Here is a 26,463-nt window from a genome sequence, read left to right as displayed (position 1 = left end):
ATCTGTATCAAAATTATAAGAATACAAATCATTCCCCAATTGACAAATGGTCAAAAGATATGAACAGACAATTTTCAGATGATTAAATTAAAACCACCTATACTCATATGAAAAAAATGTTCTAAATCATTATTGATTAGAGAAATGTAAATTAAAATTAATGGGGTACAACTGTAATGGGCTGAGGTTTGAGTTGATGCATTGAAGTCCCAAGTATATGAGGCTAAATAGTAATTGGGCTATACTCTATTAATATACATGATTGGATAAACAATGGTCCCTGCCCATTCTCCATGCAAGTCCTGATGTGTTGTATAGGAAATGACGATTTTGGTGGGTGGAGGTAGAGAGAGAGGAAGAGAAGCTGGGAGAGATTGGGCCGGGGTTTGATTCTCCTAGCTGCTGGTTGTGTAGCTGCTGGTCGAACTAGCGTCTGGACTCAGCTGCACACATTACTATCGCCGATTCTCTTCCACCTCCTATCCTTCTTCACTGAGAATAAAGACTGACGATTTTCCCCTAACCTGAATTCCTGACTCCTGCTGATTTAAAATACATGATCTTCACATTTGGCGCCCAACGGTGGGAACCAAGGACTGAAGAAGTCTCCGGTGACCAGGAACTTGGGTGAGTATTGTTAATAGACAAACAGGGAACTTATTTTCTTAAAAACTTAGCTAGTAATTTTTCTTTTTGGCAAAAATGGGACAAATGCTAGCTAAAGACTCTCCAACCCCACCCAAGAGTGGTGTTATAGAAAGCATGCTTAAGCTGATAGAAGGACAAGGGCTACTTATAACTTGGGAACAGGTAGCTAAACTTGTGGGTACATTAAACCGCATCTCCCCTTGGTTCATAAAGGAGGAACAGATCTCTTGAGATAACTGGTCCCTGGTTGGACAACAAATGTCCACGTATTACAGTGAAAACGGTCCTCATTCAATTTCCATCAAGGCATTCTATTTATACAATATAATTCAATTAGCACTAAGAAACCCTATCCCTAGAAAAAAGAAAAAACCAGCTGCTCCTTCTGCTCCTTCTCAGAGTAGCCATGATATTAAGGAGGAAGACAATGAAGAGATTAATGACCATATCCCCACAGGGCATGGAGACTTACGTGAGCAAGGGTGTGGTGACTTTCCACCTCAGGAGGCAGCTTCAGCCCCACCTCAGGAGCAAGAGATTGACTCTCCTCCATCAACTCCACCCTCTGGGATGGAGGGAGGAGGGGCAGTGGGTTGGGGGGAGGCAGTGACAGCACCAGCACCAATTGCAAGAGGGCTTAATGAAGGCCAAAGAAAAGGGCGTGGACGTCAGGGAGCTCCAGCACAAATCTTTCCTGTAATTTCCCAGTTTAATGCCTCTGGTCAAGAAAGTCGAAGATACGTCCCTTTTAACATAGAAATCATCAAAGACCTGAAAAAGGCTTGCATTCTTTATGGGGCTACATTAGCTTATGTTTAGATGCTATTACAGAATTTGGCTTTTGAAATCTTGACTCCTAATGACTGGAAATCTATAGCAAGGGTATGCCTAGAACCTGGACAAAATTACATGTGGCTTTCTGAATATAGTGAGCTCTGTAGGATACAAGCCCAACAAAATAGTCAAAATGCTGTTCATGCTGCGATCACCTATGGCCTACTAACAGGTATAGGTCCCTATGCAGATGTCACAGCACAGATTAATTATTCAGTAGCAGCATATGAGCAAATTGCTGCTAATGCTATCAAAGCGTGGGCTTCAATTCACAATAAAAATGACAAAGGTGAGGCCTTCACAAAAATAACACAAGGGCCAGATGAACCCTTTGCTGACTTTGTGGGACGTTTGCAGACTGCTATCACAAGAACTAATGGGAAAAATTCATCAACAGATGTTGATAAGATAAGACAATTTGCTAAGGAAAATGCTAATGAGGTGTGCAGAAGAATTATACTAGGACTGCGCAAGGATGCTCCTTTAGAGGAGTTCATAAGACGTTGTGCCACAGTAGGCACAAATGCCTTTTATAGTCAGACTATGATGCAGACTTCCCAAGATCCCAACATGGGTAGACAGGGTCCCTTCCGGCAAGGGACTTCTAGAGAGACACATCAATGCTTTCAGTGTGGTAAAGTAGGGCATCTGAAAGCTCAATGTTGGTTCATAGAGGCAGAGTGAGAAAACAGGGTGGGAGAACAAGACCCAGTACCCCATGTCCAAAATGCAACAGAGGCTTCCATTGGGCCTCAGAATGTAGACAGGTTCAGGGAAACGGGATGAGGGGCCCAGCCCAGGCCCCAGGCCAAAAACACTTGGGGCATGATGGCAGCCAATGGTGCACCCAGAGAGTGCCTAGACGGCCAATACCCCAATATGACCAATCAGCCAGGAAGCCATATGATGGCAGAAAGGGATTACACAATCAATCAGCCAGGAAGCAACCTTATGGGAGAAAGGGATTACAATTAGGGAGAATAGAGTTGTATGCAGCTGAGACAACTGAGATACCCTTGGAGAGGTGAAATCTGTTCCTTTCCAGCCTATGGATCCCTTGTCTCCAGGCACAGTAGGCCTGACCATTTTACCTCCTGAGAGTACGTACAAAACAGTGTCCATTCACATACTGATGTGGGAAACTGGGGAATGTGTAGATAATATCCCAGTCACCAATACAGGCAGACAATGGGACTTATCACCCAGGAGAAATAGTAGCATCAGGTTTACTCCATCAGAATCCTTAATAAGCAGCTTGGGATAGTCACCAGATTCTGATTCCAGATCCACAAAATCCAGTAATATACTGGACAGCAGTTGTAACAACTGACCAACCCATGCTCACGATCTATATAAATGGCCTTCCATTGGAAGGATTGGTGACAACTGGTGCAGATCGGATGGTCATTAGAGGGTGCCAATGGCCCAGTCACTGGCCAAAGATTAAAGCAGACACCTACATGTCTGGTGTAGGGGATCAACAGCTGAAGTTGGTGCCCTATGAGATGGACTTTGAAGGCAAAACAAGAGTTTTTACCCTTTTATAGTTGAAAAATCCCCATCAATCTGGGAAGAGACGTTACAGCAATTAGGTTAAAAATGAGTACTTGGTTTTAAGCAGGGTTGTTTGAAGGCCTGCAACACTTTCACCCGTTCCTATCCAATGGAAAACTGATACACCAGTGTGGATAGAACAGTGGCCCTTAAGTAACGATAAAATTCAGGCCTTATTAGATATAGTACAGATCAGCTTGACAAGGACACTTAAAACCTTCTTAAGTCCTTGAATTCCCAGTGTTTGTTGAAAAAGAAATCTGGAAAATGGAGGATGTTAACAGATTTAAGAAAAGTGAATGAACGATGGAAACTATGGAACCTTCTTAGCCTGGACTTCCATCTCCCTACCAGTTGCCTAGAGGAATGGCCTTTGGGTCATAGATATTAGGATTGTTTCTATTCTATCCCTCTGGATAAAGAGGATATGAAAAGATTCTTTTCAGTGCCCAGCGTTAACTTAGCTGAGCCTTATAAAGATAATGAAATGGACAGTTTTGCCACAGGAATAAAAACAGCCCTACTATGTTCAAATGTATGTTGTTGCTGTTTGCTCCAGTAAGAAAAGCATTCCCAAAAGTTATGCTATTAAATTAATGGATGATATATTGGATGTGCACCTGAGGAACAAATGTTAGAAGCTTGTCAAAAGACCATAGGAACACTAAGGAATTACAAATTATTCATAGCACCAGAAAAAATTCAAAGACATGCTCTTTTCAATATTTAGGATATGAAGTATACCCTAAGGTGCTTACAATTCAAAAACTCTCCTTAAGAACAGAAAAGCTAAACACATTGAATGATTTTCAGAAATTGATAGGAGATATCCAATGGATGCAACCAGTGTTAGGTTTGACTACCTATCAGTTACAACCATTATATGACATTTTAAGGGGAGACAGTGCTTTAAATTCACCATGCCAGCTTACAAAAGAAGCTCAAGAGGCTTTGAGAGAAGTTGAACCGGCTTTATCCAATGTGGTTGAAAGAATCACTCAAAAACCCTTGGAGATATCAGTTTTTGCCACACAAGAGGCACCCACAGCAGTCCTTCATTAAGGAGACAGTGTGATAGAGTGGGTGAACCTCCCGGCACAACCAGAACAAAGCCTTACACCCTACCCAGTGCTTTTAGAATTTTATTAAAGGCCACCAGGAGCAGTACAATTATCTGGGACAAGACCTGACAAGATATACACCTTTTTATACTAATACACAAATTAATGTGTGTTGTGAGACCATCCCAGAGTGGCAAATTTTATTAGCCATGGCTCCAAATTTTATACATGGGTCTCCATTAAAGATAACTAGACTATTACATAATTGGCGATGGATTCTTGAAGAAAAAGTTTCTAAAGTTCCTCTTAAAGGACCAACTATCTTCACGGATTCATTAAAACATAATATTTGTGCTGTGTACTCTCATAATCTAACTATAAAGAGAGTAGTCAGAACTCCTTTTCAGTCCACTCAGCAGAATGAATTGTACGTGATCATTCTAGCGCTTACTTATTATCCAGGAGACAGAAATATAATATCTGATTCAGCCTATTCAGTAGGTGTGGTACAAAGAATGTCCACAGCCCAAATAAAATTTGCAGCCTCTAATATATATCAGCTCTTTAAGAAACTTCAAGAGCAAGTGAGAAAGCATCCAGGTAAGATCTATATATTACATGTCCACTCTTGTAGTGGACTTCCAGGTCCCATATTTGATGGCAATTCAAAGGCAGATAGCCTTCTAACTATGTTGGTCAATACCCCTTTGTTCCAAGAAGCCCAGGCATCTCATTCTAAATATCATCAGGCTGCTCCAGCTTTACGTTTACAATTTGGAATAACAAGAGAGGAAGCCAGGAGCATAGTAAAAGTCTGTATGGCTTGCCTTCCTTTCCACGCTCCTATACTGCCTCCAGGGAAGAACCCTTGTGGTTTAAGACCCAATGAAATCTGGCAAATGGATGTGACCCATTATAAATCTTTTGGTTGTCTGTCTTTCATCCACGTTGTGGTAGACACCTTTTTGGATTCACTTTTGCAATGCCAGCAGCAAAAGAGACAGCCCGAGTGGTCACTGAATTCCTCACACAAGCATTTGCCATTATGGGTGTGCCACAAGCAATAAAAACAGACAATGGTCCTGCTTATACTTCGAAACATTTTGCACACTTTTGTGCACAGTATAAGATTTTACACACCAGGGGCATACCGTTCAATCCTCAAGGACAGGCAATAGTGGAGAGGAGAAACAGAGATATTAAGATGCTCCTCCAAAAACAAAAGAAAGGGGGAGCCACAGGTAACCCTAGAGAACTTCTAAATCTAGCTCTTTATACTATTAACTTCTTGATTTTTGACAAAGATGCCCTGGCTCCGGCAGACAGGTTTTATAACCCACCAGAAGGTCAGTGTCCAGTAGGAGCAGCTCCACTATCTTTAGATAATCTCCAGGTGATGTGGAGAGACCCAGAAAGTGATGAATGGAAAGGACCAGATAGGCTAACTGCTTTGGGGAGAGGGTTTGCTTGTATCTCTACAGGTGGAAAAGGAATCAGATGGGTACCAATGAGCCATATTCACCTTGTCCATTGCAGAGAGACGGAGCAGACCCCTGAAACAAAGGAGACGACCCAAGAAATATCGGGTGGTTCTGTTGCTGATTGTGCTCACCATTGCAAGAGCGTGGCAGTTATGGCATTTGACTCATGGACATCAAAGATTGTTGGACTTCAAAACCTCAGGAATCATTGGATTCTCTGAGACATGGGACTTGAAAACCCTCAGGAATCATTGGATTCTGAGACATGGGACTTGAAAACTCTCAGGAATCATTGGATTCTCTGAGAAATGATAAGACTGTTACAGGATTTCAAAATCTGCTGGAATCATTGGATTCCCTAACACATAAAAAGACTTTTGCAGAACTTCAAAAACTCAGGGGGATCGTTGGATTCCCTGACATGTGAAGCAATGGACAATAGATTGGTTTTGGACTATCTCTTGGCTGCTGAAGAAGGTGTATGTGTGACTGTTGTTTACATACCCTCCTTCTAGGACTTCTGGTGATCTTTTCCAACACCATGTTGATTTATATTGTTTGCTATTCTGCTACTTGCGTGTACAATTCATGTTTGTTACACCACATCGAGCCTGCACTGACTGTGGGGAGAGTCATCCCTAATAGCCTCTGCATTATTGCTATGTGCTTGTATAATACCTCCCATGCTGATGGGTTTGTGCATAATAAGACCCTTCAGCCCAGAAACCCGCTAGCAACCCCCACTTCCCTTTGGTGCTTTTCATCTCCCTTCCTGAGATGTCAGGGAGGGCGTGATCATCTCCTTTTTAGTGCTTTCACTGCCTTTCCTGAGAAGTCAGGGAGGCTGTGATCACCTCCTTTTCGGTGCTTTCACCTCCTTCCCTGAGAAGTTAGGGAGGCTGTGATCACCTCCCCTTGGGGGCTCTGACCTCCCTGAGGAGTCAGGGATGGCATGACCACCTCTGTTCTAAAATAAAAGAAAGCGGGAGATGTAATGGGCTGAGGTTTGAGTTGATGCACTAAGGTCACAAGTATGTAAGGCTAAATACTAATTGGGCTATACTCTATTAATATACATGATTGGATAAAGAATGGTCCCTGCCCACTCTCCGTGCAAGTCCTGATGTGTTGTATAGGAAATGACGATTTTGGTGGGTGGAGGCAGAGAGAGAGGAAGAGAAGCTGGGAGAGATTGGGCCTGGGTTCGATTCTCTTAGCTGCTGGTCGTGTGGCTGCTGGTCAAGCTAGCGTCTGGACTCAGCTGCACACATTGCTATGGCCGATTCTCTTCCACCTCTGATCCTTCTTCACTGAGAATAAAGACTGACTATTTTCCCCTAACCTGAATTCCTGACTCCTGGCTGATTTAAAAATACACAGTCTTCACATACAACCTCATACCTATCAGATTGGCTAAAATGACAAGAAAAGATAATAATAAATATTGGAGAAGATGTAGGCAAACTGGAACACTAATGCATTGTTGGTGGAATTGTGGAATTGCTCAAGGTCCAACCATTCTGGAGAGCAATTTAGAATTATGCCCAAAAAGCTATAAAATTGTGCATATCTTTTGACTCAGAAGTACCATTACAAGGTCTGTATCCAAGGGAAATCATAAAGTAGGAAAAAGGACACACATGTATAAAAATGTTTGTAGCAGCTTTTTTTGTAGTAGCAAAGAACTGGAAAATGAGTAGATGCCCATCAATTGGGGAATGGCTGAACAAGTTGTGGTATATGAAGATAATGGAATATTACTATTCTATTAAAAAATATTGTTCAATTGTTCTACCTTCTTCCTTGGACCCTCTATTTCCCCTTTGTTAGCTTTGTTAGCTTCTCCCTTGGAACTATTCCCCCATTTCCTCTCAAACTGAGCACCAATAACTGTGAGGGATAAACCCTGCATGATCATTAACTGTTTCTCCAGGGCAATCGGGCCATTTTCTTTATGCTAGCAAGTTTAAGGGATCAGTTCTGGATGCCAGAATTACTTTTACTTGAACCATTGTTTTGTGAAGATAAGCTGAAGACAGGTTAGAAGTATCTTTAAACTTTGAATGACATAGATATTCTCAGCTTGACAATGACTGAAAACAAATCCAAAAGAATAATGATAAAACATACTATCTAACTCCAGAGAAAAAACTCATATTGATTGAATATAAAGTGAAGCATCTTATTACTTTATTGCATTTTTATTTTATTTGAGTCTTCTTATACAAAAGGAGTAATGTGTAAATGTCTTACATAATTGTGCATATATAAATTATATATAAGAACTTACAATCTTGGGGGAAGGGAAGAAGAAAGAGAGGCATAGAATTTGGAACTCAATGCTTTAAAAAGAATGGGAAGGAAAGACTTCTGGGATGGAGCCAAGATTGTAAAGTCAGGAAGCAGCTCGAGTTCTCCCTGGAAAATCACATGAAACCAAGCTTCTGAATAGAGTCTGATGGAATGAAACCACTCTCCAGCTCAAGACAGACTGAAAAAACTTCAAGAAATTTCAGTCTCACTGGGGTGAAGAGGGTGTTCAAGTCAGCTCAGATAGACGGCGGGAAAGCCAGGAAGAGAGTCTTCATCACAGAACATGAGCAACTAAGACTCTCAGTCCTGGCTCAGTAGAGGAGCACAGCAGGAAGGGAGTTTCCAGTCCCAGATTAGAAGACAAACCTCTGGGAAACCAGGATGTTTCCTGAACAGAGTAGGCAAAGCTTCCTCCTGCAAACACAAGGGGTGCCTGTATTCAAAGCCAAGGCTCAGAGCTGGACAGGAAGCTGGGGACAGTGACCACTTTACCCCAGGAGCAGTGCTCTATTTTAAAAGAATGAAGGGAAGAAAAACCAAAAAAATACTCTCAATATAGGCATCAAAAAGATGATACTTTCAATATTGGTGAAATTCATTGAAAAGAGGAGTATCATAAAAAAAGAAGAAAAATATCGAATTATAAATTTTAAAATAAATATTATTAAGAGTGGGATGAAGATCAAAATAAGGATCCAAGAACACCAGTTCATCCAATCCTCCTTAGGAATAATTTCTGCAAAACAAAGGATCGACATGTTTTAGAAACTGGTCCAAGGTAGACTATATGATTTTCCTTCCCAATTCTCTTCTCTAGGGAGGTGGGAACCACTGGTCTCTTCTACCACCCCAGTCATAACCCAGAACTCACTCTTTCTACCACTCTACATTACCTGACACACTGACTTATACACAACCTATTTTATCCTCAGGAGCCTTTCCCCTGACCACTCCCAAATTCCTCAGAAGATCTCTGGGAAAACATTTTCAAGAGAGTCACAATCACAATTGTCTTTGAAAGGGACAAATGGATACTGGAGTCAGGATTGTCCAGACATTGGAGTAAGAACAGAATGAGCACAAGGAGTTGGCCCCCACTGAGATTTTTATGAGGACTGCCCTTTAATATTGTCCAATAACTCTTCCCCTACCCATCCCTGCCCTCAGGTCACCATTACCTGGACAACTGTGCTTTGTCCACAAATAACAAATACAAACACCCACTTCCATTGAATAAGTCACTGACAGGATCCCATTCACATGCCACAAAAAAGTGTTTTTCTGAAGATTTTCTGCAAGAGAACAAGGGTCAAGGACATAACTACTCAAATGTTCAAAATTACCCTCTGGGCTGTCAGCTTTGGCCAAAGGAGCTCCCTAATAACTGAGAGTAGGAGCCTTTTCCAACTAAATCGGTCACACAGAAGACTACTGGCCCAGCTCTCCCACTGAAGACACAGACATGAATTGAGATGCCATAGTCCCCCAAAAGGTAGCTCATTGCCACTTTTTTGCACCTATGTCTTCTCATACAGGAAACATTCCAGAAAAAAAAAGAGACCAGTAGCCTCAGAGATAGAAGGTATTAGAGGGGGTTCCAGGGATCTAGAGACAATGCCTTTGCTCTAGTCACAGACCCCTGAGGAGAGAGGAATTTTGAGTTTCTGATGTCTTGTACTCCCACAATTCTTCTGTCTGCATTAGCTTATGGGCAAAGTACCACAGAAAACCCCCAAAGATGTTAATTATAAAGACTACTGGTACTATTATTGGCTTAAATTGGTTAAGGGAAGGATGGAGGCAACCAGTGTCCATATCCCTGTACCTTCCCCACTCAAACTGGCCCTTAAGGCTCAAGAAGAATTCCCTGCCCTGACCTTTCATCATACTTACTTATATAGGTGAAAAAGATGAATGTACACAGTATATATGATGTTGTCCACAAACCAATGATGTTCCTCATCGTATTTCCCAACTGGGGATCCATTGGTTTTGTCTCCTCCTCACCTGAAAGACATCATGTAACTCAGGAGAATCTGACCTGCGCACTCTGTCCTGGCACAAATAAAGGCATTATATATTAGTCTTTAGAATCTCCTCCGCAAACAGGTCAATTATAGTGACATCCTTCTCCAGAAGAGGGGCATTCATGGCCCTGCTCAGGGAGGAGGATGGATATTTGATTGAGCATAGGGAAAAGAGAGGCCATGGTCATAACTACAGGCTTCCCAACCACTAGTCCCATTCCTGAGTCTCTTGGGACCCTGCTAATCCTTCCCTCATTCCTTGCATCCATTCCTTGTCCACAGATGCCTCCCCTTAAACCCCATTAAGTGTCTACCAATTTCAGGACAGAGCAGTTATTAAGAATAAATTTCCATCCCTCATTTCTTCTCTCCTTGCCTTCCTCCTTCCCTCTAACTTCCTTTCTTCTTTTGTTTCTTCTTTATTCCTTCTTTCCTTTCTTCCTTCATTCCTTTCCTTTTCTTCCCTTTCTTTTCTTCCTTCTTTCTTTCATTTGCTAGTACTTAGCACAGTACTTGGCAAATATAAGGGACTTAAGAAATGTTTATTGAAATGAATTGTTTTCAATTGAACCTCAGCAATAATCCCATGTGTTATGTGCTGTTATTAACACAATTTTATATATGAACAAACTCAGGCTGAGAGGTTAAGGCATTGACCTAGGTTCACATAAATAGTAAGTTATCAGAGAAGAAAGTGAACTCAGATCTTTCTTACTCCAACTCTAAGTATCTACTACACCACTCAGCTCCTTCTAAACAAGGCTATGCTCAGCATCACACTCTTTAACTTATTTTATAGCACCTCATGAAGAGGAGTTCAAAGGAATAATATTGATGCCAGTGATATTTTCCTATTAATTTATTAATCATTGAAATCATATATGTGTCAAATGCAATAGTTTCCCATACCAAAATTATATCAACCACTTCCCACAACTTATTATCAGCAAAGTAACATTTTTGATGCCAAATTTCTCAATCTTTCATCTTGCTTCCCATGACATATTCTATGTCCCATTCCGAATGGAATTATGTGTTTTGTCAATGTATTTAAAAGGCCAAAGTATTTGCTAGTCAAATTAGTTTGGAAACTTCTGATCTTTGGCAGTTCCTCTGTACTACTAATATATAGTGATCAATCTATCTCTGTCTCTCTATTTTTCTATTTCTCTCTCTCTCTGGTTCTTTGTCTCTCTCTCTCTTTCTCTCTCTCTCTTTCTCTGTATGTCTGTGTGTGTGTGTGTGTGTGTGTGTGTGTGTGCTGTGTATGCTGGATCACTAGGACCTGGGAAGAATGATACTTTTTTGACACTCATCTCTTGCTACTTTCTTATTTCTTCCTTGGTTTCCCCTTTTTCTCTCTCTCCTTCCAAGACTTCCCACTTTATTTTTCTCCTTCTCTTGAAACCTTAAAAAATGGCCCTGGAATCTAATACAACAGTGAGAAAGAAATCTGAAAAATGTTCACCTTTATATAGATAGGAGTTCTCAAGTACAGAATCAGAATATAACCTAGAACATACCCTTTATGGTACGTTCTCCCAGATTTACTTAGGAATAATTTTCTTGACTTCATACCAGAGCTATAAATCCTTTTCCACACTGGTCCATCCCCTTGGATTTAGTTACCTACCACTGGAACTGTGATGCAACATGTTGTTTTGTACTCTCTCAGAGTGGAACCATATCTATTTTCTCCTCTGCGGGGAGGTGGACATAATCATGAGTGACCCCATGCTACCAGAAGACAAACTTTGTCTCACCAAAAATCAAAACAAATCTCTTTCCCCATTCTCATGTTATGTATTAAAATTTTAAGAAATATAATTCTTGGGTAATTAGTTGTATTATTCAGTGTGGCTAGGAAAAAATAATAAATGAATGGTCATTTGATTATTTCTTGTAAACCAAAAATGTATCATGGCAGTTCACTGACACTTATACACCAGAGTGAATGTTCCAGATAGATGGCAGTCAACTTTGATTGGTTAACAACTAATGAGAAAAATGAATATGATAATGAGAAGTGAACCTATTTTTATGAGGGGTAGTTTTAATAATATTATTCTTATTCCTAAATTTTCCCTAATATGGACCATCAAGACAAATTATCTATACCCATCCCAATTAAATTCAATCTCATTATCAGACCTATTCTTTAGGAGCTGATTTAATCTAGTAGAGAATGAAGAAATAGGAAAGGAAAAAAATCCTGGAGCTCCCCAGTTATAATTGGTTAATTGTATAAGAGAGCCATAATCATTTCTTTCACTGGGTTCATAAAATAACAGAATCACTCACATACTTGTAAGCCCCCTAGATCATATCGACCCTAGAGATCATCTTCTCCAATTGTCTGAAGCCTTAGAAACAGCAAAAAAAGTTGCTCCACTTGAGTCAAGTGAATTCATGAAGAGAAAAAAGATGCAAAGAAAACTAAAAGTAGTTACTAGGAATTGTTAGGTAATAAGATTATGGGAAGGAAAAAGAACAGAAGTTCCCTAAATTCTTAATTAGGCCCTTGAAAACAAAAAATAATGCTATATCTGATCCCTCTCTAAGTAGGAGTGTAGTAGTGGAAATCTCTTAGAAGAAGTAGTTTAAATCTCTAAGAATTCTGGGATTTTTTTCTCATTTTTCTGTGCAGGGAAACATTCAGAACTAACAGATGATAATAAGGCAAATTTCCATTAATCTTTCAGTCTTTCCGTGAGTTTTAGGAAGGAGATAGAAAGGCAGACACTGACTCTGACAGAGGTGGGGAGATGGTGTTGAGCATGGCACCAGGGCAGCCAAGGTCTGCATCAATCCTGGGTAGACAGGATGGCAGCACCGAAAATAGAAGATAACTCTTATCATTCATGGATGCCCTCCTCATCCCTAGCCATGAATCCAGGTGATTGAAGAAATGCCTTTGTTTTTCTCCCACTTTCCATTCTCTTCTTCCCTTCTATCCTTTTGAGCAGAAATTTAAACTGTTCTTTAATGGTTAAAATTAAATTTTTTTGAACCTGGTTTCTCTAGATAAAAGATATCAATCTCTATCATGCCCTTGAGTTGCAACTATCCCATAGATGATGACTTTTAAATTGCCTTAGTCATCAGATTAACACTTTAGGATTGGAACTGTGGGGCTGAAACTTTAGGTCAAACCTCTTTCTTCTGGTATTGGAATCAGGGAAGGAAGAGCTGGGACTGTGACCAGCGTTCCCCTCAACTGGAGGCACATGGAGATCAAGATTAGAGTGGCTGGACCTGGCAACTATTAAAAATCCCATTAGTTGCTGAAATGAAAGAGAAGGTAGCTTGCTCCCATGATGCTTCCAATACATTCCCTAAGATTCTGAATAAAACTGGCCTTTAATCTCATTTAGTACCTAGGAGTGTGAGATTAGATGGGAGATGGGGGTAAAAGGCTCCATGAAGAAGCACTTTTTTTCTTTTCTCTTCATTTTTACACCTGTACTTAACTATATGACCAGAATATACTGAGTGGCCTTTGAATATCGGAAGCAAATTTAATTGACTGACAAAAGAGATTCAAAGAACAGAATAATGGCTCTAGAATTATCATGATATTTTGAACAAGAGGCCAAACTTATTTTTCCAGTGATAGCCATTCTACCACATCTCCAGCTTGGTCTCCTACTTTAGGGAAGGGGAACAACATAATTCCTGCAGTTTCAAGCACCCTTCTCCTAACCTCTGTTAGAGGACTCTACTCAAAGAACTCTTAACACCTTGTGTTAGATGGGATTCTTAAATTGTATAGTTGAGCACAGGATCTGAAGTCTTCAAGAAGATACAGGCTTTTCTGAATTCTTATCTAACGACACATTAGCTATGTGAACCTGGGCAAATCATTTACCATTTGTCTGCCTCAGTTCCCTTAATTGTAAAATGGTAATAATCATAGTATTTATTTTCTAGGGTTGCTGGACAAAATTAGATATCTGAAAAGTACTTAGTAAAATGTCTAACCCAGAGTAAGTACTTAATAAATGCCTGTTTCCTTCCTTTCAGTGGAAAATGAAAATCTACCTAAACTCCTTCCTCAATAATAACAAACTCCCCCAGGTCATAACCCTTCCCCATCTCAGTGACTCTAAATCCCTGGTCATCATGCAAACCCCATTCTCTATTCCCCTTTTCTGATCCCTTATTCCCATTCCCTTCAGCCCCATCCAATGTCCTATTCTATAGTTATCCACTCTTTTTTACTATGTTCTTTGATATGCCTGTCCAACGATATCTATCTCATTTTCATCATCAAACCTTTCCTTTCCCACTCCTTCTATCACTTGACTCTCATTGAGAACTGCCTCTCTCTTGATAACAGAAGTGCCTGGCTACTCTTAACAACAACCCTGGCTGAATTTTCATTTTTCCTTCAACTTACTTGTCAAGATGGAATTTTTGTAACATTCATTGCCATCTCCAGATTTTCTCTCTACTACTCTCAGTCAGTAATCTTTCCTCCTTTAAGGTTCACTCAATCCATATCAAACACCCACTCATTTAAAGGAGCTGTTGATTATAGACCTCTAGTACACTCCCCTTCTTTACTTTCTGAGTTCTGTCTTTACCTCATGGTCTCTCATCAATTTCTACTTTCATAGTAGGGGACTCCAATATATAAATTGCTAGTTCCTTAGATGCACTACATACCTAGTTTCTCAATTTATTCATTTCCTATGACCAGATACTCTTTTATCCAATTCAAGCCACTCACAAAAATGATCATGCCCTTGATCTGGTTGTATCTGCAGATATACAATTTCTGTGTTTAATCTGAACATCAATTTTAAAATTCCTTTGTTTGATCATAATTTATTATCATTTATTCTCTTTTTTTGCCTTGTAATCCCAACCCTGTTCCACATCCACTTTAAGACCCCCAATTTCTTAACCCCTCGATTCTCTTTTAAGAAATCACCCCTCTACTAGTTATACTATCTTCCTTTCCCCATCTAGACTTCTTGGTGAAATTTACATTGTCTTCTTCTTCTGAGTCCCTTACACCTCATTCTCTTGTAAACCATCACCTGCCATATATCAATTTGGGATTACTGAAGGAAACTGAAAAAGGTAAGAAATCATGGTCTGATGATTTCCATTATATTTGGAGGAAACAGAACATGGGGAGAAAGGGGATATGTAATAGGAACACAGGGAGTGTTAGGACACAGAGTGTTATTAAATGCATTGGGAACATAGGTCAATGTCTATAATGGGGATATGGATGTTCAGTCTTATAACAGGGAGGAAAGTAGAAAAAATGATTTTTATAGGAGGGGTGTTAATCAATAAATGGTATATCAATTATAATTCTGGGTCAGGCAGCAGCTAATAATGATCTAGACTAATTTTCAATGGAGACACAGGAAGGCATTAAGAAAGAGGCAGATAAATTAGGCTCTTTGTTATATGCAAATAACTCTGACTAGAATCTAGGTCAAGATTAGCTACCTACTTTGTAGAAGGATGTCTGTGTCTCTCTATACATGGTTCTAACAAAGAGCAAGGATAGAGGGAGAAAATCTGTGAGAGGCAGGCCCAGGAGCACTGGCCCTAGAGATACAAGCAGAGATGGTGAATGAGACTTGAGGAAAAGAGAAAAATACCCTTATAACCAGGCTTAGGAGAATTAGCCAATTTGAGTTTAGGGAGAAGAGGACATTCCTTGGGAAGAGTGATAGGGACACCTTTTTCTTTGGGGGAGGGTGACAACATGTCCTACTTAACATTCTCACCTTGCCTTCAGTTCCACAGGGCTCAGAAATGTGATCTGGGATAGAATGTGATAAGGCAAGAATTTATTGAGGGCTATGGAGGTAAGTAGAGTTCTGTACAATGGTCCTTCTTGTGTTACAGTTGGGGTGATGGTCAGGGTTTCATCTGGTAGAAAGAAGCAATCTCTTCTTAAGGGTGTACAATAAGTTTCAGATTCCTCAAAATAATATACTTTCTTCCTTTCTAGGAGAAAGTCCCCTAGTGGAAAACTCTTCCACATGTGTTTATAGGAGGGGGGTTGTTTCCTTCTTGGAAGAGAATATGCCCTATCTGGAGGCTGTGGATCTTCTATCCTCTCCTTCTTAGGGGTTTCTTCTTTTCAAATAACTAACATTAGATCCTGTACCTGGGCACTGAACTTTCCCTTCCCCCTTCAAGCTAGCCTCTTAGAGGCCCCTAACCTCTCCCTCTTTGATCATGGGTGGAGTTAGAAACCAGAGGACACACCTGAGCTCAAAGGTGAAAAGTACCCCACCCTGGGGTATGGGAAATGGAACCCTAGAAAGGAGTAATGCTTGAAGCCTGCTTCCAGTTCCTAAGTAAGCCCCATTTGTCAAAGGGAATTCAGCTTTCATACTTTTTGGACTGGCAATTGCTAATTTGCTGCTGGACTAGTCCTAGTTAATTCCTTCTCCTCTGGGGCTCCTGCCAAAGTCTCATTATCCTCCCTTCTCTGTTCTGAACAAATTTTCAGGGATTGGGCTGCACCCCCCTTCTTCCATTAATGCAGTGTCCCCATGCTTAACATATATTGGATTATTTGTTGTCTAGGGGAGAGAGTGGGGGGAAGGGAAAGAAAAAATTTGTAATACAAAATTTTGTAAGAATGAATGTTGAAAACTACCTTTACATGTATTTTGAAAACAAAAAGCTACTATTAAAAAAAAAAATCAGTGCCTCATCTCCTGAGTCTCCTTAATTCCCTGTTTCTGAATTACTTTCAAATTTCTTTAGCCCTGTTTTGGTCAAAAGTCAAAAGTCCTTGTGTTCATTCAGAAGTCTGAAGCATTTCAGGTTCTATTTGTGTTTTGAATCTATTTGGAAGTATCTGTTATTGTGTGGCCTTGGGTCTCACAAAAAGAAGAATTTAATAGTCATTCTTTTTCAAATAATAATAATAAACTTTTTGTACAGCAACTGAAAATTTGAAAGATATTTTATAGACATCATTTCAAGTAAATCTTTTTGGAAACAGACCTTTATGAAGTTTTTCCAAAATATCTTCTGCTGGAAATTTGTTATACTCCAATTATTTGTAGGTTCCGTCACTCCAAAACCAGTTCAAAGGCTTGATCTGGTATAAATCTGAGGAAAAGCAGGAAGAGGTCAAAGACCTGTCTATTCTCCACCATCCTGGTTCCAACCCCAAGTAAATCTTAAAGCATTCTGACTTGAAGGTACCTTATTATTGCAATTGTAAAACTGAGGTAACAGACCATCAAAGACTTTAAGGGCTTTTCCCATACTCACAGAGTCACCAGCAGGATATAAACTCATGTTCCCTGGATTCCAACTTTCTATCCACCACCTTATCAGTTCTCCACTCACAGATATTCCCCGCCTCTGCCCAAATTCACACACACATTCTCCTCCCCTAGCAGACTCCATGGACCTTCCAGGGAGCCCTCTCTCAGGTCATCAGGCTTTCTGGTCCATTTCCTTCAATAAAATATTGGGGAAAAGGCAGGTAAGAGAGTGAGAAATCATAGTATTGAGAGTCACAAAGATGAATGGGACCTTGGAGTTTATCATGTCCAACATCCCCTCCCTAAACACTCAGACCTGGCATGCCATCCCACTCCACATTCACCCAGTCCACATATTTTACTGCAGAAAGAAAAAAAAAAAGCCAAAAGACAGAGGAGACTTACGGAAGGTCACACATGGTATTTGTAACAGTGCCTACACCTTGGCATCTAGAGGAGATCTCCTAGACTGTGGCTATATTCTATGTTCAATCTAAAAGTGAAAGTTCAAATAATACACAAGAAGTCAAGGCAGTAGTCACTGGGTAGGGGTGGGTCAGATGATAAGTCTTGGTTATTATCATCAAGTAGGTGGTGCTCTAAAAATTATCTGGGCATAAAAAATGTGGAAGATATCTTCAAATGGATTCTGGATTGTAAACAATTCTGTTGTTTAAAATAAAAGGTGATATAGAGTCAAAAAGTATTGTGAAGGGAAAAGTGAGGCTCAAGAAAAAGTACAGTGGTTATACAAGGCAGTATTAGGGACAGTCTCTGAAAAAACCTTAACCTTGTGGTCTCTGGTGCCATGGCTTATTCTTCTGTCTATTCATTGTGGCTCTCTCCATCCTGTTTGTGCTCAATGATAAAGTGGTCTCTGGTTTGTGACAGGCTATAATTAACTGGAGCTGAAGGAATAAAAAGCATAGAAACCAGATCACAGGATCACAGGATCACAGGAGAGTGGGGGGAGAAGGGGAAGACACTCATTGAAAAGGAGAGCTGCTCATCCAAAGCATTCAATTTCAAGAAAGCAAACATGTATTAGGTGCTTTCTATAGGAAGGACTTTGTTTTCAGCAATAAGAAAAATAGTAGAGGGAGAGAGACAGAGAGATACACAGAGAAAAAGACACAGACAGACAAGAGTCAGAAACAGAAACAGAGACAGAGCCCTAGACAGAGAGAGACAAAGAGAAAGAGAGAAAGACAGACACAGAGAATTATGGTTACAATAAAGTAATTGAACAGAGGAAGTCAAATAATGAAATGAGAGACTGTGGAGAAAAGAATTTCTTCTAATCTGTGGAATCAGGAAAGATTTCTTAGAAGCAGGGATGACTGAGCTGAGTATTAGGAAGATAAGGAATGACAAATGATCATTTTCAAACTGAAATAATGGAAACTATACTTTTACTCAGCCTCATCAAATGATGGAGTAATCAAGGACTTCGTAAATCTTAAAGTACTATATAAATGCTAGCTATGAGAAGGGGCAAGATGTTGTAGTGAATAGATATGATGCTGGACCTGGAGTCAGGATGACCTGGAAAGCAATTTGATAACACAGACTTAGTTTAGGAAAATCACATCAAATAATACTCTAATAAGCCTGACAGATATGTCAATGTAATTGACATGTAATAGACATGTAATGGGCATGTCATTAAAAATGCTTATCATATATCTATCACAGTTATATCTGAGAGAGAGAGAGAGAGAGAGAGAGAGAGAGAGAGAGAAATAACAGGCCAAAATCAATTGGTCAGAGAGGATTATACTGATCACCAAAGAAAAGAGAAATAATCTTTGTTACATGTAATTGAAATTGTGTTGTGTGAATAAAATGAACATCACAAGGATTAAAAAAGAAGATAGCCACAGGGAAGAGTCTGCAGTACATATATTTACATATATCTTTTCTAAGGGTGTGGTAGCCAATATGTATAGGATACCAATAGAAGCATGATAAACTAAGATTCATTACCTAATAGATAACTGGTCAGTGAATATGAGCAAAAGAATGGTAAATTACAAAACACCATGAAATTGGCATTAGATTTAATTTCCCCTAGTAAACTGGCAAAGATGACAAAAGTTAGAAGTCTTTAATATTGCAGCAGTTGTGAAGAGATAATCATACTGAAGTACTATGAGTGGATCTGCAAAATGATCCAAGTATTCTGGGAAACAACTTGGAAATAATTCTAAGAAAATAACTAAAATGTCTAAAACTTTGACAGAGATTTCACTCCTAGGGAAAATCATAAAGAAGGCAGACAGCAATATAATATACCAAAATATTTATAGCAGCATCCTGTAGGAAGAAAGGAATGGAAATAAAACAGATGCCTATTGATCTGGGTAAAAAATTTACTACACATGAATATAATGGAATATTATTATATTTTAAGAAATAGTATATAGGAAGAATAGAGAAAAGCATAAGAAGACATATAGATTGATTCAAAGTGGATTAAGGTGAACTGAAAAAACTATACATACAATGAAAACAGTAATATAAAAGGAAAACAACACCAATACACAAACCTTGTTTAATTTTTTTGATGTAAATTTATGTAAAAGAATAGACATGATAATTATTTCTCAATATGCAAGGTGTTACATTTATTGGAAAATTTGGTTAATTTGCTGGTTAGTTTTGTTGTGTTGTTTTCTTTCTTTCTCTTATTATTTGCTGCAGAGGATGTCTTACTAGGCAGAGGAAAGATGAAGTAGGAAATTAAGGTGATGTAAAATCAAAAAATAATTTTAAAAATTAATGGTACAATTTTATTATATGCCTTAGACATTAAAATATATTTCCCCTTTTTTCAGGTGGTTCATAAATCCTATTTGTTGCTGTATTTATTGAAAAAATCTAGGCAGTATTATTTTCTGTTTTATGGAATTCAGGATTTTGATTTATTTTACATCTCTTGGGGAAACTATGATTCTTAAGTTGACTTTGCACATCAGGGTCACTACCTGGTACAGTAGATAAAGTTATAGAGCTGGATTAGGGAATATGATAGCAGCAGTGTTCAACTAAGTACTTGAAGGTCTGCCATGTTGAAAACGGAATAATTTCTTTACTATGTGGATTCAATAAGGGGCCATTATTTAGAATCGTATTTAGGGCTGATGTGAAGAAAAGCTCCCTACCAATTAGAGGTGTCCCAGAAAAGAGATGAGCTGACTCAAGGACTGATTAAAGTCACTGAAGCCATCAAGTAGAGGCTGGATACTAGAATTTTTATTTCTTTTTCAAGGACAGATTGTATCATATCACAGAATTAAATAATATTAGAGTGAGCAGGACTTTCAATAACCACCTAGTGGATCTATGCAGGAAAAAACCATTCTTACTACTATATACACAATAGGCTTTTATTTAATGATCTCTTGCAACGATAACTCCACTATTCTGTTAGATAGCTCATTCTACTGATGGAAAGTTTGAATTGTTAGGAAATTTTCTCTTGCATCAAGCTGAAATTTGCCTCTTTGTAGCATTCACTTCCTTTTCCCTAATACTATTCCATAGGGTCAGATGGAATAAGACTAATCTCATTGAGGTCTCTTCTAACTCTAGGATTCTGTGATTCAAGGACAGTAATAATAACAATTGATTAGGAACAATTATTCTAAACTTTCTTAAGTTACACATTAAAAATTTTATTGCTACTTTTTTGAATTCTCATAATATTCTAGAATGAAAGTTTTCAAAACTTAATTATCAAGTAGAAGACATTGGAATCATGTGGGAACAAGACAAATTATATATAATTCCCATCATCCTCTCTGCTATCAGAGGTGTCCTAACACTATTTTCAGTGAACCTACAGAAAACACAGTTTAGATGCCAACACTTCTATTACACTACAAAAATCAATCATATTAATCATCTGTGTAATAAGTGAAAGAAATCTGGTTCCCTGTAGTATAAGGTGTTAAATAAGAGACCTGACTCTCATGGGTCCACTCTCTCTTCACTGCAGATACTGAGTAAACGTAATAAAGAATCAAGTCAGTAACAAAAAAAGATCTACAAAAACCAGCAGACAACTGGGATCAACCAGGTCAGGTTTCAGAGTACATTCGTGACCCATGTCAGTAGTAATCTCAGAGTATCACGTCCTAGAGGAAAACATGAGACCTGCAATTCCTCAGGATATATCCCAAGATCTGTTCAGAGATCTGGTTCTTTTTGCTGAGAAGGATGAAGGGAAGACAAGAGAGTAATCAAAGGAAACAGAGCTTTAACATGGAGTTATAGGTCCTGCGGCAAATTCCCTGGGGGTGGAAAGGGTGGGGACATGAAGTATGTGTTGCTTAGAAGTCAAGTCTAGGCTATAATAACTGCTCCTGTGCATTAATGATACAAATTGGAAACAGAAGTATGAATCCTGATCTTAGCAGTTTCCTTGAGGTAAGGGGAGAGAAGTGCAGTCTTCTCTTCCCTTTTGGGAAACTTCCCTAGGAAAGGAGCATGTCTACCATGAAGCACTTGGAGGTGACATTGTGGAATAACTGGTACTAGAAGAAAAAAAAGGACAGAAAGGGGGGAAGCAACACCCCTCCCATCTCAGGGAACTATGAATAAGGGTCTTTGTCCAGGTTGTTAGGTGCTAATTCTAGCTTTAGACAGAAAGAAAGAAAGAAGGAAAGAGTGAGCAGGAAGAAGAGAAGGAAAAAGACAGAAAGCTTAAAAAAAAAAAAAAAAACAGAGGTAAGGTGTAGGGATGGAGAACAAAAAGAGACTATGATCTTATTTTTTCTTATCATAGTCCACATCTTTTTCCATAGACGACTTTAGGTCATGTCCTGAGCCTCCTGAATTACTTTCTTCCTTGGGTCATCTTTTTTATCCTTATTTCATTTTTGGTTGCCTCCACCTTGTAACCACTCACTCATTCCCTCCCAAGTGGAACATCAGTGATTGTGAATGAAGCCCTAGATGACCCTAAACTTCTTCAGGGCAGTCTGGCCATTTTAAGTACATCAGCCAATCAAGGGTACAAGCTCCAGTTACCTGAATTCCTCCCTTGTGGTTAAAATTACCTGTAGTGCAGGCAGCACGAGGTTTCTGCTCTCAATATTGGTGAAATTTGTGGAAAACATCAGTATCATAAGAAAGAAAGAAAGAAGTATCAAGAAGAAAGAAGAAATTTCTAAAAGGGTAAGGAATAACAACATGAAGCTCCAAGCAAGTCAGTCCATCCAATCCTCCTTGGGAATAATCCTTGCAGAGTAGACCAAGGCTTATTACCTCTCAGAGAGTGCTTCAACATAAACTAATTTCCTTTCTCAGTTTCCTTTCCCTGCTATAGAATGGCTAGAACCACATCTGTTCTTCCACCTCCAATCACAGCTTACAGTTGTCTTTCTATATTACCCCTGGAGTAACTGATACACCAAATTATTCACAACATGTTCCATCCTTAGGAACCCTCCCCTCTCTCCACCACCAAATTCCTCATGAGATATCTGGCTCACTATCTGGGTGATAGTAAAATCCACAGGAGATGGGAAATGCAAATGTTGCTTTGATAATCTAGGATGAGTCACACTTGCCTTTGAAAAGGAAACAAAGATACTTCTGGTCAGGGCTGTATAGAGATTGAAGTGAGGAAAGAATGAGGATAGGTAATTGTTGCCAAGTGAGTATTTCATGAGGACTTCTCTTCAATATTATCCATTGACCCTTCCCCAATTCTGATCCCCAGGTCCCCATTACCTTGGCAACTATATATTGTCCCTAATTAACAAATATAAACACTCACTTCTGTTGAATGTCACTGCCAGGATGCTGATAAACTGATACCAGAAGGCATGTTTCTGAAGATCTACAAGATGTCACCAAGTATCAAGGACATAACCACACAGACGCTTTCCCATCCTCTGGACAGTCAGCTCTGACAAAAGGACTTCAGCTTCCAAAGGACTGGGAGTAGGAGTTTTCTCCAACTAAATCTCTCATAGAAGATGACTCAACTCTCCCATCGAAGCGAGAAAGTACCAAAGTGGGAGATCTCATGGTTCCCAGAGTAAGCTCATTCCCACTTTTTACACCCATATTTTCTCACATTAGGAGCATTCCAGAAAAATGATAGAGACCATCAGTCTCAGAGATAGGTGTTAATGAGAAAATCCAGAGACACAGAGAGAATTCCTTAGCTCCTGTCATAGATCCCCAAAGAAAGAGAATCATTGAAATGAAAATTCCTCTTGTACTCTTGTAAATTTTCTGTCTGCCTTAGCTTATGAGTTAAGCATCTGAGAAAACCACAAAGGCATTTATTCTAAGGGTTACTGGTGCCATTGTTGGGTTAAATGGATTGGGTGAAGTGCACAGGATTCTCATATCTTTGTACTTTCCCTGCTTAAACTGATCCATGGTGCTCAAAAGGAGTTCCCTGCCTTGACTTTTCATCATACTTACCTACATAAATGAGTAAGAAGAATGTAGAAATTAAATATGACTGTCTACTGTTATGGGAGCCAGCTGCTAGTGGCTGCTGGGGATCTAATTCTAACCAGCAGAATAGATCCCTTCATGTGAGAGGATGATAACAATACAAGGAGCCTGAGAGGCAGTTGCATTCTCTGATTTCCCTCCTCTTCCTTCTTGCCTCTGATTTATTTCATTCCCAATTCACAAGCAACATTGATTTGCAATCCTTTCAAGTATGTTATGATTCATAACTGTGGGGACTTTGGAGAACAGATTCTCTCCTAATGTTACAGTTCCCATTAACCCTTTACAAGCTTACTAGGTTTTGCACTTAGTGATTCTTAGCAGTCTACAAATGATGGTCCTCATCATAAATCCAACCAAGGACTTCACTGGTATCATTTCTTCCTCACCAGAAAAGCACATCATGCCCACTAAGGAGAATGTGGCCTTCATATGCTCTCTTGGCACAGGGAAAAGTATTCCATATTGGTCTTTGGAAAACTTATACGCAAGTAAAAGAAAGTTAGCTATAACTCCTCTTGTTAAAGAGAAGGGCCATCTTGAGTCTGGTCAGTGAGGAGAATGGAGGTCTGGCTGAGCATAGCAAGAACAGGGGCCATGGGCATACATTTCAGGCTTTCTAACCACTAGCCCTCAGCCTGGTCTTTCTTCTCTTTCTTCCAATCCTTGTCCCCATTACTCACCTACAAATGTCTCCCTCACTTTTTTTGTTCCTTCCTTCTTTCCTTCCTTCTCTGTACTTTCTTTCCCTCTTTCTTCCTCATCTTCATTTCTTTTTCTTTCTCCTTTCATCTCACTCTGCATCCCTCCCCTTCTTTATCCCTTTCTTCCTTCCTTCCCTAATGCTTAGAACTATGCAAGCATAGTTCACATATAAGCCACCAAATAAATAGTGAACTGAATCTTTTTCACTTGACCCTTCGAAAGAATTTTGGATCGTATGTGCTGTTGTTAACATTTTTCATATGAGAAACTGAAGCAGAGATTAAAGGACTGGCCCAGGGTTACACATCAAGGAAGAGGCAGAAAATAAACTCAGATCTTTCTGGCTCCACTCACCACTCAGTGTCTACTGCACCTCTTAGGTCCTTCTGAATGGAGCTGTGCCAGGGATCTCATTTCCTTAATAATACCTCACAAGGAGAGGTTCAAAAGGAAAATGTTGGTGTCAGTGATATTTTTCCTATTAATTTATTAGTCATTAAAATCATGTATGTGTCAAATAAATGCAATAGTTTTCCACATCAGAATACATTAGCCACTTATCCCATTAAAATAACAAGATAACAATAGCAATTGGTTATTAATACAATAGAGCAATAATCATTTCCTTCACTTGGTTCATACAATGGCAGAATCACATACAGCCTGGTAAGCCTTCTAGATCATAAAGACTTCCAAGACTGTCTTTCCAATTGTCTGAAATTTTAGAAGCAGCAAAAAAAAGTGGCTCCATATGGGTTAGTTGTTATTGTTGTTTGTCCTTCGTTTTCCAAAAGAACCATGCCATCAGGAAGGTGATGCCATGACATGCAAGTGAATTAGATTTAAGTGAGAGAAAAAGTCACTAGTATCACTTTTTCCTCTAGAGCCATCTGGGTCCGGTGGCAAAATTCAGATCAGGACAACTAGAGACCTTGGCCATTTAAAGTTAAGATATTTAACAGGTCACACTTTGGCTGGGGCAACACCCACTCAGTGATTAAGTTATTGGTAAGAAATGAGAGAAAGAATGGTCTCCTTGCCTAGTCAAAGAAGAGAAAAGTGCATATGATTTTATGGAGACATGGGAAAGGAAAGAAGCAGCAAGGAATGAAACCAAAAGTGGTTGCTGTGAAAGTTGTTAGGCAATAAAAAAAAATGATATGGGAAGGGGTTGTGTGTGTCCAGGAACATAGGAAAGTAATGAAAGCACAGTGGGAGCACAAAGCCCTATTCAGTTGCTGATAGGATTTTCAATAGTTGCCAGGCTCAGTCACTCTAATCTTTATCTTCATGTGCCTCAGATTGAGAGAAGGACAGTCATGGTTCCAGAAAAGATCCTCTTTCCCTGGCTCTATTACCATAAGAAAGAGTCTGGGCCTGAAGTTCCATGCCCACACTTCCAATTCTAACATGTCAATGTGATGATGAGGTCAGACTGATAGCCCTGCCCAGAGGAACAACTTCAGGGTGTATGATTCATGGAAACTTGCCTCATATACTCTATGTATGAATATTTCTGTGAGGAGAAAAAGGAGCAAAACTCCACATCCCAGGATTCTCAGAGGAGATTTAAACTACTTTCCCTAGGATCTCTCCAACACTGCCCTCTTACCCAAAGAGGAATCAGATATATCATCACTTTTTTTGGTTTGTTTGCTAGGACCTAATTAAGAACTGAGTAGAAGAACTACTGAAAGTTGAGAGAGAAACAGAGATTCTTTTTTTTCCCTTCAACAAAGAGAAGATCTAACTTAGTTTCAATTGATCAAGGATAGACAGAAGCAGCTACACCCAAAGAAAGAACACTAGGAAATGAATGTAAACTGCTTGCATTTTTGTTCTTCTTCCCAGGTTATTTATACCTTCTAAATCCAATTCTCCCTGAGCAACAAGAGAACTGTTCGGTTCTGCACACATATATTGTATCCAAGATCTACTGTAACCTATTTAACATGTATAGGACTGCTTGCCATCTCGGGGAGAGGGTGGAGGGAGGGAGGGGGAAAATCGGAACAGAAGTGAGTGCAAGGGATAATGTTGTAAAAAATTACCCTGGCATGGGTTCTGTCAATAAAAAGTTATTTTAAAAAAAGTGAATGTT

At 39.4% G+C, this 26,463-nt stretch overlaps 1 long non-coding RNA gene across 1 annotated transcript; it reads right to left on the bottom strand.

The window, feature by feature from the left end:
* Positions 1-7,756: 7,756 nt before the first annotated feature.
* Positions 7,757-18,303, bottom strand: LOC111719503. Its single transcript, XR_004231154.1, has 5 exons — positions 17,113-18,303; positions 16,909-17,016; positions 9,785-9,898; positions 9,070-9,183; positions 7,757-8,627 (listed from the first exon to the last, which is right to left on the bottom strand). It is a non-coding gene; the product is annotated as an uncharacterized LOC111719503 (long non-coding RNA).
* Positions 18,304-26,463: the final 8,160 nt, after the last annotated feature.

The sequence above is a fragment of the Sarcophilus harrisii genome, chromosome 1 (genome assembly GCF_902635505.1).
Source record: "Sarcophilus harrisii chromosome 1, mSarHar1.11, whole genome shotgun sequence".
In the NCBI taxonomy this organism is placed as follows: Eukaryota; Metazoa; Chordata; class Mammalia; order Dasyuromorphia; family Dasyuridae; genus Sarcophilus; species Sarcophilus harrisii.
The sequence above is the reverse complement of the archived record's forward strand: the minus strand, read 5'-3'. Positions and strand labels throughout refer to the sequence as shown.